We start from the raw sequence: 18244 nt of genomic DNA on the forward strand, positions 1-18244 counted from the left end.
AGAAAACAAAATTAGGAAGGAATATTAGGACATAACGTGCAGTTGACGGCAAGGTCATTAAAGAGGGAACAAAACCTCTCAAGGATTTTCAAAAGAACCATTCCGGCATTTGTCTTAATGCCAGGTTCTCATTCAAAACGGTCGAAAATTCAATTTTTTTATTGCATTTTTTGAAAGGTACATGTGTCTAGAATGTTCGGAAGAAAACGTTTTTTTAATGCGTACGTTATGCGTTACAGAAGTTTCTACAGCCCATTGGTCCAAGCAGTGTCACGGCCGATTTGGGACAATCTCAGCGGGAGACATCCGGCTCAGGTAGAAAACTTGTCGTGCCGTGACGTGCGTGCACAAAAGATTTATACTGCAGTATGCATGCACTCGTAGCCCCGAAAACGTTGGCGAACAATGTGTGCAGGCTGCCGAACGCCGGCCGCGGTGGTCGAAGGTTCTAGCCGCTGCAGTCAGGAACCGCGGGACTGCTACGGTCGCAGGTTCGAATCCTGCCTCGGGCATGGATGTGTGTGCTGTCCTTAGGTTAGTTAGGTTTAATTAGTTCTAAGTTCTAGGGGACTGATGACCTAAGATGTTAGTCCCATAGTGCTCAGAGCCGTTTTGAGCTGCCGAACGCAGCATATCCACCTCATCCAGATCGACTTTTCTCGTCTCGAAGAATGAGGGAATTACTCTCTAGGAACAATTCGAGATAGAGAAAGGGTTGATGTACCCTCCTGGAATTGCAGACTAAACGTAAGTAACGAAAACATTTTTTCAGATTAAATTTTGGTCAAAACTGGTAAAAACATAATTTTTGGCCAGCCATATTGGATTATCCATTTTGCATTTTGAAAATCTGACTTCAGATTTGTGTTCAGCGATACCAAAGACATGTAATAACATGTAGCTTTCATGCAAAATGAACTAATAATACATACAAAAGCTTTCCCTAACCTTTAAACAGGTTTTTCTCGAAAAAAGATTTTTCAAAACTGCGTGCAGCATAAAAGAAAAGCGATTCAAACTATTAAACTTTGACCCCCGAGAAGTGAATACTTTTCTTGGGAGCTTATATTAATAAGACTTACATGAAATTTGTTAATACTAAAAATTTTTGGTAAAGCTGTAAGAATGAGAGAAAAAACTAACTCAAAGTTCGAGTTAGCACCATATCGTTAAATTTAAGATTATTTCATTGCTGTTATGTACAAGCTCCCATAAATTTAATGTAGTATCGACTGATGTTATCCATTTTTGATTTCACGTAACTCATAAGGGGCTACACTGCACGCAGTCTGCGTACTTCAGATTCGCAGGTGCTTGATCAAAACATATTTACGGGCGCCATTTTGTCTGTTTATTGAAAATCTAAATAAATTTCAAACTATGATCAATCGTAAACCCCAAACAGACCCTTTGTATGTCTTTTCATTGTCCCAAAAAAATTTCCAAACTTAGCCTATTTTTTGCTCATTTGAATGAGAACTTGACCATATGCGATTTACAGAAACTACATAAATATGGATGGCCAGATGGGGAATTTGAAGCGTCATTTTCCAGAAGCGAGTGCTACGTGCTGACCACTGCACCATCTCTCGGTGCTAGGGATAAAAGTCAAGGAAGTATCAATAATAGTAGACTGACGGAAGAAAAAATTGCGACACCAAGGAGTTGTGGCACATGAACGAAAGTTGATAGGCGTGTTTCCGCATCTGAAGTATGACGTCTATTCAAATTTCGCACCAGTCGCATAAGAGCGACTCTAATGCAAATCAGGTTTGCTTTCAATACACACTGCAACGGTCGTGAGCGTTAGTTACCTTGGAGATAGGACTGCGCGAGTTGATATTAGTCAAGAACGTCTTTGAGGCGAGAAAGACGCCATTATCAACACCTCACCGAGTCTGAACGAGGCCGTGTAACAGGGTTACGAAAAGCCGGATGTTCCTTCTGCTATGCTGCACTAAGACTTGGCAGGAATGTAGCCACTGTACATGGTTGCTGGCGGTGGTGGTCTTGAGAATGTACGGTAGCAAGGAGACCGGGCTCCGGAGGGCCATTTGGCGCTACCGAGAGGGAAGACCATCGTGTTCGGCGTAAGGTCTGGCGCACCGCAGTGCACCTGCAGCAGCAATTTGAGCCGCAATTGGCACCACAGTGACACAACGAACTGTTACTAACGGGTTACTTCAAGAGCAGCTCAGAGCCAGGCGCCCTGTAGCGTGCCTTTCACTGACCCCAAACCACCGCCATTTGCGTCTTCAGTGCTGTCAAGCGAGAGCTCGCTTGAGGGCTGGATGGAGGTCGTGTTTTCTGATGAAATTTGATTCTGCTTCGGTGCCAGTGAAGGTCATGTGTTGGTTAGGGGGAGGCCAGTTTAGGACTCGCCACCAACCTTTCTGCGTACTAGACACATTGGACATACACCTGGAGTTATGGTCTGGAGAGCGATTTCGTATGACTGCAAGAGTTCTCTCGTGATCCCAAGCTCGCTGATTGCAAAGTTTTGCGCCAATCTGGGTTATCGACCTGTTTTGCTGTCATTCGTAAACAGTATTCCAGAGGGTGTTTTCAGACAGGTTAACCCACATATCGTTGTTGTAACCCAACATGCTCTACTGTGTGTCGCCATGTGCCCTTGGCCTGACCAATAACCAGATCTGTCTCCAATCAAGTACATATGGGACATCAGCCGACGACAGCTCCAGCGTCATCGACAAACAGCATTATCCGTCCCTGTATTGAGCGACTAAATGCCATAAACATGGACCTCCTTCCCATAAACTTACTTCCGGCACCTGTACAACACACTGTATGCACGTCTGCATGCTTGCATTCAACATTCTGGCGGTTACGTCGGTTATTAATGTAGCAGCATTTCACATTTGCAACGGCTCGTTTCGCGCTTACATTAACCTGTGATCTTGCAAATATATAACGTTATGTAGACAAATGTATTTCCAATATTTCATTACTCTGCATTAATTAGTTTTTGGTTTTGCGATTTTTTCCGACAGTGTACATCCAAGCGCAAGTAAGAACAAAAACGACAGCTATCTAATTGTTTACACCTGCGTTACTCTCTTGCTAACTGAAAGACTAGATTTGGCCGCTATCAGCAATTGGACATGTTGACTTTTCAAAGAATCTGTCCGCCTTGCCGAGCACTGTTTCCACATTTTGTAAGATTTTGAAACTGTTTCATTGTTTGTTCCTATGATCACATTTACACAGTTGACTGGCTGTGAGAGAGCCTGCGAGCAGACAGCCACAATCTTGTGAGAATTTCTTTCTGTGTATTAGTATATTAACGGGAAACATTTTATGAGTATTAGCTTCATTTCTAGGAAAAATAATTTGTGTAGTAGTTCGTAACCTGGCATTTTTGAAAAATTGTTCTAGGGAACAACGACCTTATAGTATTATAATTATTTAGTAAACACAGTCGTGGTCGCTTATAAGTTGTTACTTTTTATTTGCTGATCGATCTACTACAAAGATCATCATCAGATCTACATTTTTTGGTGGTAGTAGGAATCTCTGACGTGGAGCAGGCTCGTCAGTGCTGACGTTGTTCTCAATGACAGCACGGACATGGTAATAAACATGATTCGCAACGATAATAATAACTATGGCCTTACTGTTTTGACTGTTGAAGTAACAGCTTTTTTTCTAAAAATATAGGCTTTATCTGTTTTCATTGAAATTCAGCTGCAGACTGCTGTGACAAAAGTAAAAAAGAACGATACTTGGGAAGATAATTGTGAAAGAAGGGGTGCAAGAATTAAAGTGAGAGTGGAAGAAAGAGAATTACGTTGGAATGATGCATTTTTTACCTCGGCAATAAGTTAAATCGCCGATATGTAACTCCATTTATAAGTGTGGCATTCTTTTTATCACTATTGCTAACGCATGCACACATTGCAGTTGACTGCTTCTTTACTAGGACTTTTTTACACATTCCTCGTTGAGCGCCCCTAACAAACAAAAAAACAAACAAACAAATACACACACGCACACATACATACACACACAATTTCCTACCGTTAACAAAATTTATTCGTGGTTCATTTAATTTATTAAAGTGCAATCTCAACAATTTTGTCTGTATTTCCGCCCTGCACCTACGTCAACCGGTAGCTATACTAAATGCTACAACTTATCTTTCTTTTCATTAGTATTTACCTTCAATGATCTTGGGGAAACAGGCTCCGTCCTCGATTACGTCACTACTGACTGGGCACCAGACCTGCGAAGAAAGGACAGAAACCATAAGTTTGCAGATCAAGTTAAAAGTATAACAGTATCCTCTTATTCTTTGTAAATCTCGCGAAAAATAAAGCTTCGCCGCAACGACAGGTAGATACAAATACAAGTTTGATTTTACCCATAATGGATTCGAGAACATGGTTGTTAAAATCAACGTTAAAATGTAGGCTTAGCGACCTATTAAACGCGAAGGCACTAAAACTGACGCATTTAGAAGGTGCAAGCCTTCATCATCATAATTACTGTACAAGAATCACGTGAAAGTGATAACGATAAAAATATTGAAAATTCGTATTGACTTCTCATGTAACCGAGACACGCGTTATCTTTGCAAACGGATCTGCTTTGTGGATGGACACAGCTGGGACATAAATAACTGTCGAGCGTCAACTGCTAATCTTGCACCAGACACTGGTCATCCGTAAATCTATATGCATTTCGTAACCATCTCCTAACGATGTCAACTTCCAGGACATAACTGTGTTGTCTGCATACAATCCCACAGAGCTACAGACGTGGTGAAAACATTAGACCTTCCTGTTCGGTGGGCACTTAGAAGCAATTTGCATGTGGCACTCTCTAATGACGCCAATCTAAAATTAGTACGAGCAGTTTCGCTACTGAAATTGGACGCGCTGACTGCCATGTGTAAGTAACAGACTACATAGTCGACTGTGGTATGTGTGTGTATCCGTGTAGGAAGACAAACAGCACACATTAAAACCTACCGCCTATCTCCTCCTTCAGAAGCGGCCACCAAGTTATTCTACTTGTTAGTCATAGCTTTTAATGTGTGCTGTTCGTCAGTCTACATGGATGCACACATTGCACCGTAAGTGCAGTATTAGCTGTTAGGATTTGCTAGAACATGATATATTGTTCAAAGATTTTACGGTATACAGTAGTGTCATTGGGGGATAAATATATACGTTGCAGGATAGTACTATCTTTGATAAGTGAAGCAGCTGCAGGACTGTGTGGCCGAGCGGTTCTAGGTGCTACAGTCTGGAACCGCTACGGTCGCAGGTTCGAATCCTGCCTCGTGCATAGATGTGTGTGATGCCCTTAGATTAGTTAGGTTTAAGTAGTTCTAAGTTTAGGGGACTGATGACCTCAGATGTTAAGTCCCATAGTGCTCAGAGGCATTTGAATCATTTTTGAAGCAGCTAGCTGCCTAGTTTACACGTGAGCGTCGTGAGAGTGTTGTGAGCAAACATGAAGTGATAAAGGAAGAGTTCCAAGCTTGACAATGCATGTTTGCTGCTGGGTTTTCTCTTTTGGCGGTGTTTAATGGCACAGAAACTTCGAGGTATGTGTACTACAGGGCAATATAGGTATTTACATGGCTGTCAGTACGTGTTTTAGTACTGCGATGTATTGATTTGTTTCTTTGTTTTATACCACTTGATAATGGGCTAACGCAGTCCCAAAACATGTTGTGACAAATATGTCACACATACACTGAGATGACAAGGTAATGGGATACTTCCTAATATTGTGCCCTGCGTACAGCAGCAACTCGACATACCATGGACTCAACAACTCGTTGTACGTCCCCTATAGAAATACTCAGCCATGCTGGGTACCATAAATGTTCGATGGGATTCATGTCGGACGATCTCGGTAGCCAAATCACTCGCTCGACTTGTCCAGAATGTTCTTCAAACGAATCGCGAAATGGTGTGGTCGAGTGACGTGGCGCATTGTCATTCATAAAAATTCCATCGTTGTTTGGGAGCATGAAGTTCATGAATGGCTGCAAATGGTCTCCAAGCAGCAGAACATAATCATTTCCAGTCAACGATCGATTCAGCAGGACCTGCGGAACCGATCTCTTCCATGTAAACACAGTCCCACCACTATGGAGCCTCCACCAGGTTGCACAGGCAGCCACACTCGAACCCTACTATCAGCTCTTACCATTTGAAATCACGACTCATCTGACCAGCCCACGGTTTGTCAGTCGTCTAGGGACTAACAGATACGGTCACGAGCCCAGGAGAAGCGCTGCAGGCGATGTCGTGCTGTTAGCAAATCCACTCGCGTCGGTCGTCTACTGCCAGAGTCCATTAACGCCAGATTTCGCCGCACTGTCCTGACGAACAGGTCCGTCGTACGTCAAACACTGATTTCTGCGGTTAGTTCACGCAGTGTTGCTTGTCTGTTAGCACTGACAACTCTACACAAACGCTGCTGCTCTCGGTCGTTAAGTGAAGGCTGTCGGCCACATCGTTGCCCGTGGTGAGAGGTGATGCCTGGAATTTGGTATTCTCGGCACACTCTTGACACTGTGGATATCGGATTACAGAATTCCCGAGCGATTTTCGAAATGGAATGTCCCATGCGTCTAGCTCCAACTACTATTCCGCGTTCAACGTCTGTTAATTCCCATCGTGCTGCCATAATCACGTCGCAAACCTTTTCCTATGAATCACCTGGTTACAAATGACAGCTCCGCCAATGCACTGCCGTTTTATACCTTGTGTACGAGATAATACCGCCATCTGTCTATGTGCTTATGGCTATCCCATGATTTTTGTCGCCTCATTGTAAACCAATGGTGGCAGTATTATTCTCCGGGGAACGTTCACCTGAGCTTCGATAGGAGCTGCGGTAATAACTGAAGGTGAATACCTGTGCTACAACGCTCGCTGAACCTAAATTTGTGCACAGCAAACGTAGCAGCGGGTCGTTTGTGGGGACGCTGCTGCCAGGCCCCTGCCGTCTCCTGTCGCCAAGGGCAAGGTCCTGACCGCCACAGCCGCGCCACTGGCTGAGCGAGGTCGCCCACTACACTGCATTGTACCGTACGTGCATCGCTTTGTAAGCGCCGCCGGTTCTCAGCCGTCGCGGGGGCGCTGCACTCCACGACAATGCGAAATTTACCTCCCCTTCAAACCTCATCCCTAAGCGAGAAAAGTTTTTCACGGCTGACTTATCTGCGAATGTGTGTTGCTTTCGATTCAGGGACGGCAGATACGGAAAGAATAAACATTATGAAACCAAAACAGATTATAAGTAACATAGGAGAATACAGGCAGGTGATGTCGTCCACAACCGCCAATATTTGGACATGAGTATAAACTCCCGTGTTCAAGGCAACTGCAGCAAGTAAGCGCTGTGCAAGCGAATTTAGAACCACGCTTTCCAGAGAAACTCCGGTAACACACACACACACACACACACACACACACACACACACACACACACACAAACACACATACAATAAACATTAGCGCATCACAAAACAGTGATGGCTGACGTCAAAAATTATCGATAGCGAAATCAATAATCAATGGCTGAGATAGGATTAACCCTGATCCTAGGTTTTAGGTCAAGGAGGAGAGCTGGATTCCATGCACAATTTAAACAAAAACTGCCATCTCTATTAACAACGTTACTTGTTAATTTAATTTCAACTGATTCATTAATACCACTTTCCCCATAGCTGGAAGTAGATGCTAGATTCTCCGTGTTTTATATTCTGCGGGATGAACGGTGTCAAGGCAATTTTCTGCAATGGCACATTTGCTCAGGCTCGGTACACCAGTCCTCCACAGTCCTGATGTTATGTTGTGCTAACCGGGGACCTAGAAACGACGGAGAGGCTCCGTCCCCGCCGCAGCCGCAGTACTCCGCAACCCCACGACGACTACCGCAGTCCACTTCAACCCTCCGCCACCCCACACCGAACCCAGGGTTATTGTGCGGTTCTGCGCCCTGTGGACCCCCCAGGGAACGTCTCACACCAGACGGGTGTAACCCCTATGTTTGCGTAGTAGAGTAATGGTGGTGTACGCGTACGTGGAGAACTTGTGTGCGCAGCAATCGCCGACGTAGTGGAGCTAAGGCGGAATAAGGGGAACCGCCTAAAAACCATCTACAGACTGGCCGGCTCACCGGACCTCGACACAAATGTTCCGGGCGGATTCGTGCCGGGGACCAGGCGATCCTTCCCGCTCGGAAAGCCGTGCGGTAGACCGCATGGCCAACCGGGCGGGCCACAGTCCTGATAGTCTGACCAATGTATGGTATGCCACAATTGCAAGGAATAAGATGTACATCCGTCTTATGCAATCCAAGATCATCTCAGCGGAACCTAAATGGCCCCTGATCTTAAACGGTGGTCGAAAACCACATTTCACATCACGGCAAAATACGACCAATTCTGTTCGAAATGCTCCCTGCGTTAGGCAAGAAGGCTGTATCATCACCGTTCACACGATGCGCAATTGGTCGATAGGGTAACGCACTTGTGATCTGTCTTTCACGGCAACCATTCTGACGAAAAGTGACCACGAGGTGGGTTAACTCAGCCGACAAACCCCCAGGGTCCGAGATGACATGGGCCCTGTGAAGTAAGGTACGCAGTACTCTTTCATGTTGAGCCAGAGGGTGACAACAGCCAGCCGTTGTCAGCCTGCAAATACAAGCGAGTGTGAGCAGGCTTCCTATAAACTGCATGTCCCAACGTACCACCAACTTTCCTCCTGATCGACACACCAAGGAAGAAAAGACAGCCATCCTTTTCCACCTCCACCGTGAAACAAATATTCGAGTGACTGAATATAGGTGTTCTAAAAAGTCGTTCATATTCTCACTGCCATGAGGCCAAACAACAAAAGTATCGTCCACGTATCTGAAAAAAACACGCAAGTTTCGAAGACGTCGACTCCAAGGCACGTTTCTCGAAGTCTTCCATAAACAAAGTGGCGATAATAGGTGACAACGGGCTTCCGATCGTAATTCTATATGTCTGCTCGCAGTGCTGGTCACTGAATTAAAAGTAAGTAGAAGTCAACATATGTCGAAATAGGTTCGTCAATCCAACACCAAACCTAACCTCAATCACCCGTAACAAATCAGACAGGGGAACACGAGTGAAAAGAGAGACCACATTAAAATTTACTAGAATATCAGTCATTCAAAGGCATTCCCTCTAATCGACGTAAGAAGTCCGCCGAGTTCTTATTGTGATGCTCTCACCGACCTACAATGGGGCTCAACAGAGGAGCACTGATGTTACTCACAAACGCCCACGTACACACACACACACACACACACACACACACACACAATTTAACGAACATTTTATCACTAGATGGCGCCGTAAGCGGCAGAATATGTAAAATAACAGAAGCGAGGTACACGGCTGTTCCTCAGTTTGTGTCTGATTCAGTTTGAAGTCCTCGGCATGAATGTCTCAATGCAGCGTCTCGCGCTGCTGGTAAACGTCGTTTACAAGAACGGTGACTATGCGCCATTAGCCCTGCATAAGTTCCGGGCACTCAGGAGTGTGATGTCTGTTACGTGTCTGGAGAAATTGATTACGAAACTCGAAAAGACAGATTCTTCTGAAGTGCAATGTGCCAGGAGGAGGAAAACAACCGTGTAGAAATTGCAGATTCTTCCACGCAAGCTAATTATACGAGGGCTGGAACGTTAATAGTGGCAACTATTTATTTCCAGCCGGCCGCGGTGACCGTGCGGTTCTGGCGCTGCAGTCCGGAACCGCGGGACTGCTACGGTCGCAGGTTCGAATCCTGCCTCGGGCATGGGTGTGTGTGATGTCCTTAGGTTAGTTAGGTTTAAGTAGTTCTAAGTTCTAGGGGACTGATGACCTAAGATGTTGAGTCCCATAGCGCTCAGAGCCATTTACAGCTCGTACAAAATAGATACGTGTTCCAAAGTTTACTGACCTTCAAAGTAGTCACAAGCATTGGGTATAACCCATTGCCAGCGATGTAGAAGTCGTAGGATACTCTTAGCAGTGGCAGTTGTGTTGACATTTCGAGCGGCGCGGTCTATTGCCCGTCGAATTTGTAGCAGTTCTGAAGCGAATGCCGTGAAGTGTTTCCTTCAGTTTAGAAATCGAGTTGAACTTACGAGGGATTAAGTAAGGGAAGTGCAGTAGGTGGTATAGCTCCTAGCAGCCCCATCAGTCAAACAAATCAGTAACAGCTTCCACTGTACGTGCTTGAACACTGTCCTGCAAAATGATGGTCAGGTCCTGCAGAAAGTGTCATCACTTCTGTCTCTAAGCTGGTCATAGGTTGTGTTCCAAAAATGAATAGCACAGAGACAGAAGTGATGACACTTTCTGCAGGAAATTTTGTTGCTTTCAGATGACAAGCCCAAAACGCACCGTAAATTTGTTATATGACGCAATCTTACTGCCAGTAATCCTGCAGATTCAACCGCGATCAATCACGTATTAGAGATAAGGAACAGTTTCCGAACTGCTTTGCCGCTTTGTTAACAGCGACGCCCCTTGGAATGAATGAACTGCTGATGGCGTTATGTGAGGCATGTAAATAGAAAGATGGAAGAGAGTGGGACGGGTGTACGCCTGGAGAACACCTGTCATCATGTGTAGCGCCAACAGTGCATTAGAGGAACAGCTCGAAGACAATGGTTCTTTCAACATGACAATTCCCCCCTGTCATAGAGCAGCATCTGTGAGGCAACGATTTATAGGCAGTGACATTCCTCAAATGCACTGGCCTGCCCAGAATCCCGATCTGTACACGCTGGAATACCTTTAGAATGAGTTAGGACGTCGGCTTCGTTTCACACCCCAGCGTGCAACATCACTACCTTGTCAGGTTTGCTCTTCTCCTTAAGAAGACCGGACTGCCATTTCTCCAAAGACATTCACATACCTCACTGAGAGTACGGTGGCATCGAGGCGAAGAGTAGACACACTAATAAGTGTCCGCACACTTTTGATCAAATAACGTACTAGTAAGTGTTGATGTTGCAGTCTCCGTTCATGCGATGTTGCCACTCTTTGCATCAACCCCGTTAGCCGCGTGAACGTTCTGCTTCGATGACCACGCTGAAAATTTCTGAGTTAGCCTCAGCACCAAATTGCAAATGGTGTATCTCTAATGGTAATACACTTCCGTCACGAATAATGTCCGGTCGACCGACTCGATAAAACGCCTAGCTTTCGGCGGCGGTTGGGAACTTGGTTTCGAGTTCCACATTGTTCTCAGCACCACTCGTGGCACCGAGGGCTGAAATCGATCCGCGCCGTGCAGACACGTCGTGCATCGGGTTACCCGTCTTAGTCACCACGGTCGATACCCACCAGGATCGACACACAGCCGCTGTCGATGACCTGCACCGTCGAAACCCATCCTGCGACTCCTCTGTGGTGCAGGCGTAATGTGTGACGCGCCTCTTTAGTTACATCTGCATTCTGCGTCTTACTTATAGGCAACTGGTCTCTTCTTAACCACATCTGTCGTCTGGCAGACAGTTTTGATTGTCACATAAATACGGAATGTCCCAAAATCAGTCTCCGTTACTGTATTACTACTACTCTGCTGGTGCCAAGCGAGAGCAGTTATTCATCCCAATAATAACTGATCAATGAAAGACGCAAACTTGAAATTTTCAACTATTATAAACTCTCTCAGTATGAGAGAGTTTTACCAAGGACTCGAGAAAAGTGCTCGTGTCCTGGAGCACGTGGATTAAAATGCGTTTTCCACCTCGCTTCATCACCAAATATTCGTCCCCTAGAGGTCCGACGTAATTACGGATAAGATGAGCGAGGAACTGAACGTCATTTCCATGTGTCCTGCTGATCATTAAACCGAATTGGTAGAGTTTTATTTATTTATGTTTTTATAGTAGGAAATGATTCTCGCATCGAACTGGGAACAGCTTGTTCAAGGAATGAGGTGCAAAATTGGACTGTTGCGGGTTTTGTTTCATCTCAGGATGAAGAGCGACGTATGTCAGGAAAAGTACGAGTCCAGTGACCACCATCTATGTTCGACGTCAACGTGCGATAACCACTCGCAAACAGCAGGTAGCAGCACTAGAGCTGAGGGTATATAAAACGTGTTGGGGGACCCAGAAAACAGTGCAGTCGCCGTAATGCAGAAGCGGAACGATTTATCCGACGTTCAAGAGCGGATGATCATTCGCTTTCGTGGCAAGAGTGGAAGCATTTCTGAAACAGATAAATTTGTAAACTGTTCGTATGACAAAATGGCGCTATCCAAAACCGGTACCGAGGCACCTGTGTTGCACGGCGAGCCCCATTTCTGAGCACATCAATCACAACGAAGTCAGATCGCGTTAATATTCATTCTTGGGTCAAAATTTCGCATAAAAATGGCAATTTTCGGGACATTACTACTGAGGCTACACCAGTTATGTACTCAGTTTTAGTTTTAAAAAATGTGTAGTAGGCTTTCAACTTCCGTACAAATTCTGCTTTCCGGGTGGTGAAATTCTTTTTGACGTCATGTTGCGGGATCACAAACGCTTGCCTCATCCAGTACTGACGAAACGACAGCTTCAAAATGAAATTTAATTTAGAATGGATAACTGGTATTGCTATTTTCTCGATAAGCATATAATAACAAATTTTCATATCGTGAAGATTTAGCTTCTTGGTCGCACCACAAGGGTTGCACTGCCTCGCTGACTCACGTGCCATCGCCGATGAGGTCATTGCACACGGAACACATCCTCGGATTGAACAAGAACTGGAACGGGTTGTGTGTGTTTGCAGGAATCATTCTCAATTTCCCTCAGTAGATTTTGGGAAATCACAGTAATACTAAATCTGGATGTCCATGGAGGGATGTCAACACCGTTACTCGCGAAGACGAGTCCAGTGCTTTAATCTCGGTGCCAAGTAGTTTGGTTTTCAGTCGGTATGGACACAATCAATTTATTTTGAATAAAGTAATACCTAATGAAGATATTCACGTTACGATGCTTAAGCTGAAATTTCACAAGTCTGATACGATTCTTGGAAATGTGCTTGGCATCAGATTACAGTGTGATGTTGTGGATGAATATCAAACATTATCACTTGGATAAAGGCTTCATGGACCTCTTACTGCGTCAGATTTGTATGGTAGCTTATGCTTTCGACACCAACTCTGACGCCATCGTCAGGACGTACCTGTAGGCCGAGTGGTACTTTATTTAGTTGGCCGAAAGGGAACACACATTTCGCAAGAATTTCTGCAAATTTGACTCAAAATCACCAACCGCTTTCGACTTTCGTTAGCGTTCGGTACGGGCCTCCCACAAAACCTTATGCACATTTATCAGAGATTTATAAAAACACACCGTTCTTCGTACGATTAATTATAATTATTGTTATAATTAAAAGTCATATAGGTTGTTATCATCAATAATTTACAAATTAAGCATGAAACATACTTCAACGTACAAGCTTTCAAGACGTGCTCTGGTAACCAAGACAGGAGATTAATAAGTCCTAGCGTCATGATAATGTCGTTGTTTATGTAATCGAAGGATGTAGGTTCGCATCCCGCTATACGCAATTTTTTTTCGTCTTAGTGTTCTCAACACATTCTGGGACTTCCTTACGAATGTAACACAACTATGTTCTGCAGTATTCGATGGTACTTACATTTCCGTCTGATTAGAGAACAAAGGGTGAAATAAATATTTGGAAATTTTCGAGAAAACTAAAAGGACAGTTTTAATTGCTGCGAATGAAAACAGCATCTTAAAAATTCATACATTTCCTTTTTGCAAATATTTGGCTCTTTATTTCCGAATATATGGCGATTTCCGAGCGTGTGGTTAGGCAGGAGCCTAAGAGGGCATTTTAACTGGCTGTGAGTGAAACGATGAGCAATAACATTCATATTATTCCTTGTCAAAAGTCGATAGCAGTTCCTACAGCTGTCGATATCGCGCGAGATGTGAAAATGAAGTCACGTCTGTTGAAAGTCTTGTGAAATGGGTGTTACCCTTGATCGAATTGTGTCTTGGAGACGTCACGAAGTCACGAAACTTGCATATACGAGGAGCATCCAGTAAGTAATGCAGCACATGTTTCTTTTTGTGAACGTAGGTTGGTTTCATTCATCCCAATACACAATATTACTCCCCACTATTTTGGCTACAAGACCCTATTTTTCAACATATTCTCCGTCCCATGCGACGCCCTTAAGCCACCTTACTGTGAGGGCCTGTATGCCCGCAAGCTACAACTCTACTGGTTGACGTCGGAGGCAACGTCTTGCTGCATCCATAACTTTCCCATCATCCACGTACGGCTTCCAGCGGAGTGCGAACAGTTCAATGAAGTTTTGTGAACTTCTTTCGGTGGAACAGCGTGTAAGCGGCACCAATAGGAATGTGCAGTTGAGCAGCGTGGTGTTTGACTGTGAGCTGTCGGTTACCTCGCATGAGTGTATCCGCAAAATGCCTACGAGTACATTGCAGGAGTTACAGCTGTGTGCGTCGGCCGGCAAGCGGGAGATGAACAGATTTGAACGCTCTTGTTGCGGTGACGGACACCTCACCCAACGTACAGCTCAGCCATCTATTGGACTTCATGAATCCTTGGGGGCTGGAGCGGGAATATCCTACGATGTCCTCAAAAAATTCCGCATTATTTCAACCGAAATTGGCCGAGAAAAAAGAAAGTGTTGCATTACTTACTGAACGCCCCTCGTAGAGAATACGTCGATGTTATCACGGAGGAATATCAATACCCGCCAGGGTAGCCGAGCGCGCTAACTCGGGTAGGCGCGCCGGCCCCGTATCGAATCCGCCCGGCGGATTAACGACGAGGGCCGATGGGCCGGCCAGCCTGGATGTGGTTTTTAGGCGGTTTTCCACATCCCGCTAGGTGAATACCGGGCTGGTCCCCACGTTCCGCCTCAGTTACACGCGTCGCAGACATTTGAAACACGTCCGCACTATTTCACGATTTACACTAGGCGTGTACACTGATTCCGTCCTGGGGGGAACGGGGTGGCGGCAGGAAGGGCATCCGGCCATTCCTAAAACTAACTCTGCCAAATCCGTTGTAACCACGCCGACCCTGCGATCACTGCGGGACTATGGCGTAAGCGAAAGAAAGAAATATTACAGAGGAATATTAGTAGCGATTTTTATTAAAAATGGAATTCCTCCAGCTGTACTTAAGATTTTATATTTACTTCGGTACTAGTTTCGACGTTGCTTCAACGCCATCTTTAGGCCCGTACACTTTGATCAAATCAGTTGTGTGTGGCTCAGTCTAGAAGTCCGCGGTGAGACCAACACGTGCTCCACATGGATGGCGGGCAGTAACTAGTGTGTCCCACCTTCATCCAGTTTAAATATGGATATACGAAGATATTAGTAGCGATGTCGACTTCTTTAGGCGCTGGATAAATCGGCTTATTTATCTGTAACCTTTCAACGTCAACCGTGTACCACCAAGGGAGCACAGAGAAATAAGCTAAATTATCCATCGTCTAACGAAATAAAGATCGCTACTAATGTGCCTCCGTCATAGACACCGACATAATCTGTAGTAGTCTGTGCAAGTTCCGCGACTTCGTGACGTCTCCATGACAGAATTTGGTCAACTAAATAATGAGACAATACAGTCTACAGATATCTCCTGACGATGAAGATGGAAGAAGCTGTCAAAAGCTTGAATTTACTCGTACATACAAATGTAACGTGGTAAGAAATCCGTGAAACATTTACCCAAAAATGTCACCGCGAAAAACTACGTTCTCGTAAGATTACTTCTGCAAAACATATTCAGTGCACCACTGTTCATTTGCTTTAATCATTTGATACGAAATGTTCATTATAGCTTTTCAACGTAAAATTGTCACATTGGAAATTTTAGAATTTTTTCATTAATTCCTTTCTCTTATTTCCCGTAATTTACAAATTTCCAGTTTTCAACGTTGTTAACGTCGTACACAGTTCAAACGTAAGTCCAACTCACTGGTATGAAATACAATTTACTGTATTCCGATTACTACTGTGTCTTTTGAGCTACATGACATCAGCCGACCGGTGTGACCGAGCGGTTCTAGGCGCTTCAGGCCGGAACCGCGCTGCTGCTACAGTCGCAGGTTCGAATCCTGCCTCGGGCATGGGTGTGTCTGATGTCCTTAGGTTAGTTAGGTTTAAATAGTTCTGAGTCTAGGGGACTGATGACCTCAGAAGTTAAGTCCCATAGTGCTCAGAGCCATTGGAACCATTTTTTGAACATGACATCAGTTGACAGATGAATGATTGTCAATTCCGAACTCGTAACACTGAAGTCTTAGGTTGAGCCTCATACTGAGTTAGAATATGTTGCCTAGAAAAGTAATATTAATATACAGTGCGAGGTGGCACAGAGGTTAGCACTCTGGACTAGTATTTTTCACTGTTCACATCATCGTCCAACCACTTAGGCTTAGTATAACTGTGGTTTTCCTACACTACTTAGGCAAAACAGGGGATGGTTCTTTTGAAAAGGCATAACTGGTTTCCTACCTCAGTCCGAGTCTGCTCTTAGTCTCTAACCACCCAGTCGTCGACGTGACGTCGAACTATATTTTTCCTTTCTTCAGGAGTGCTAGTTCTTCAAGATTCGCAGGAGAGCTTCTGTGAAGTTTGGAAGGTAGAAGACGAGGTACTGGCGAAATTAAAGCTGTCAGGACGGGGCGTGAGTCGTGCTTGGGTAGCTAAGATGGTAGAGCACTTGCCCGCGAAAGGCAAAGGTCCCGAGTTCGAGTCCCGGTCCGGCACACAGTTTTAATCTGCCAGGAAGTTTCATATCAGCGCACACTCCGCTGTAGAGTGAAAATCTCATTCTAGAAACAACCCCCAGGCTGTGGCTAAGCCATGTCTCCGCAATATCCTTTCTTCCAGGAGCGCTAGTTGTGCAAGGTTCACACGAGAGCTTCTGTGAAGTTTGGAAGGTAGAAGACGAGGTACTGGCGGAATTAAGCTGTTAGGACGGGGCGTGAGTCGTGCTTGGGTAGCTAAGATGGTAGAGCACTTGCCCGCGAAAGGTAAAGGTCCCGAGTTCGAGTCTCGGTCCGGCACACAGTTTTAATCTGGCAGGAAGTTTTATATTTTTCCTTACTGTTTCCCAAACTCAGTCAATGCTTCATATCAGAGGTGCTCCCGTTACTTTGATAAGCATGTGCAACTCTGATGTCACCATTCGCGTACAACAGCCACGCAGTTCTCGATCACTGAAGCTGGCGCTAGGGAATAGCAGTGTCTGGTGTCGCGCATAACACGGAAGCCGTACAGTAGGGGCGGGCGTCAAAGCGTGAGGCTGATAACTGCGGCTGCTGCCTCCTTTGACTGCCTCCGCGCCGACAGCCGGTGACAGCATGATGGACATGTCGATGGGAGCGCTGGGTGTGGCCACCAGATAACACCTGCATTCACCGCCGTGTCTCCATGGCGACACTCTCGTGAGCCGTTCCTTTCCTGCTGATAACCACTGTCTGCCTTTAGAGGTTGGGGGGAGGGAGGTTAAAGAAGTACTTAAGACTTATCTAGCGCCAACCTTGTACAAGGAAAAGAACCTGCATGAGACCCATAGGTAACACAATGCAACGTACGGTGCTGGTTAAAAAATCAGTTCTGGGAAAAAATTTACATTATTCAGTAAACAGTTTAATATTACTTTATCCTTCTATTTTAGGGTATGGACCATATTGTAAGAGGCGTGTTTTTTAGGCCGGTATTACACTATCAAATTTATTTGTCAAAGATTTGATCAAAGATGTGATCAAATATTCCGTCAAATATATTTGACAAAGATCTTTGACGTAGCGCTAGAAGCGGTATTACACTGTCATCATATTTTTCGTCAAAGTTCAAGATGGCTGACGACAACAACTTGTTATTAACCGCAGCAGTTGCATGTACCACAATTGCACTGTGTGCACATGTGGAAGAGAAGCAGGGGAAAAAAAGGAAACATACCTGAGTGAAGCCGTGGGTTTTACGACGACACGATAAAAGCATCCAACAAAACTTGTTACGTGAGCTTATAGTGGAGGACGTCAAGTCGTACATCAGTTGCTTAAGAATGGATGAGCATACATTTCTGTATGTGCACAGTGAAGTGTATCCTCATATCACAAAGCACAATGTTCACTTAAGAACTGCTACATCTGCAGAAGACAGGCTCACTGTAACACTCCGATTCCTTGCTACAGGAGAGGGTTAG

The 18244-nt window shown here is 44.9% G+C and overlaps 1 protein-coding gene across 4 annotated transcripts in view; it reads right to left on the bottom strand.

Moving 5' to 3' along the window:
* Positions 1–18244, bottom strand: part of LOC124796453 (myosin heavy chain 95F) — a 395608-nt gene that overhangs the window by 313968 nt on the left and 63396 nt on the right. For all 4 annotated transcript variants that reach the window (XM_047260674.1, XM_047260673.1, XM_047260671.1 and 1 more), the window contains exon 2: positions 4180–4243. The gene's annotated coding sequence lies outside the window, so the exon portion shown is untranslated. The remainder of the gene's footprint in view (positions 1–4179; positions 4244–18244) is intronic.

Source organism: Schistocerca piceifrons, chromosome 4, assembly GCF_021461385.2.
Source record: "Schistocerca piceifrons isolate TAMUIC-IGC-003096 chromosome 4, iqSchPice1.1, whole genome shotgun sequence".
NCBI lineage: Eukaryota > Metazoa > Arthropoda > Insecta > Orthoptera > Acrididae > Schistocerca > Schistocerca piceifrons.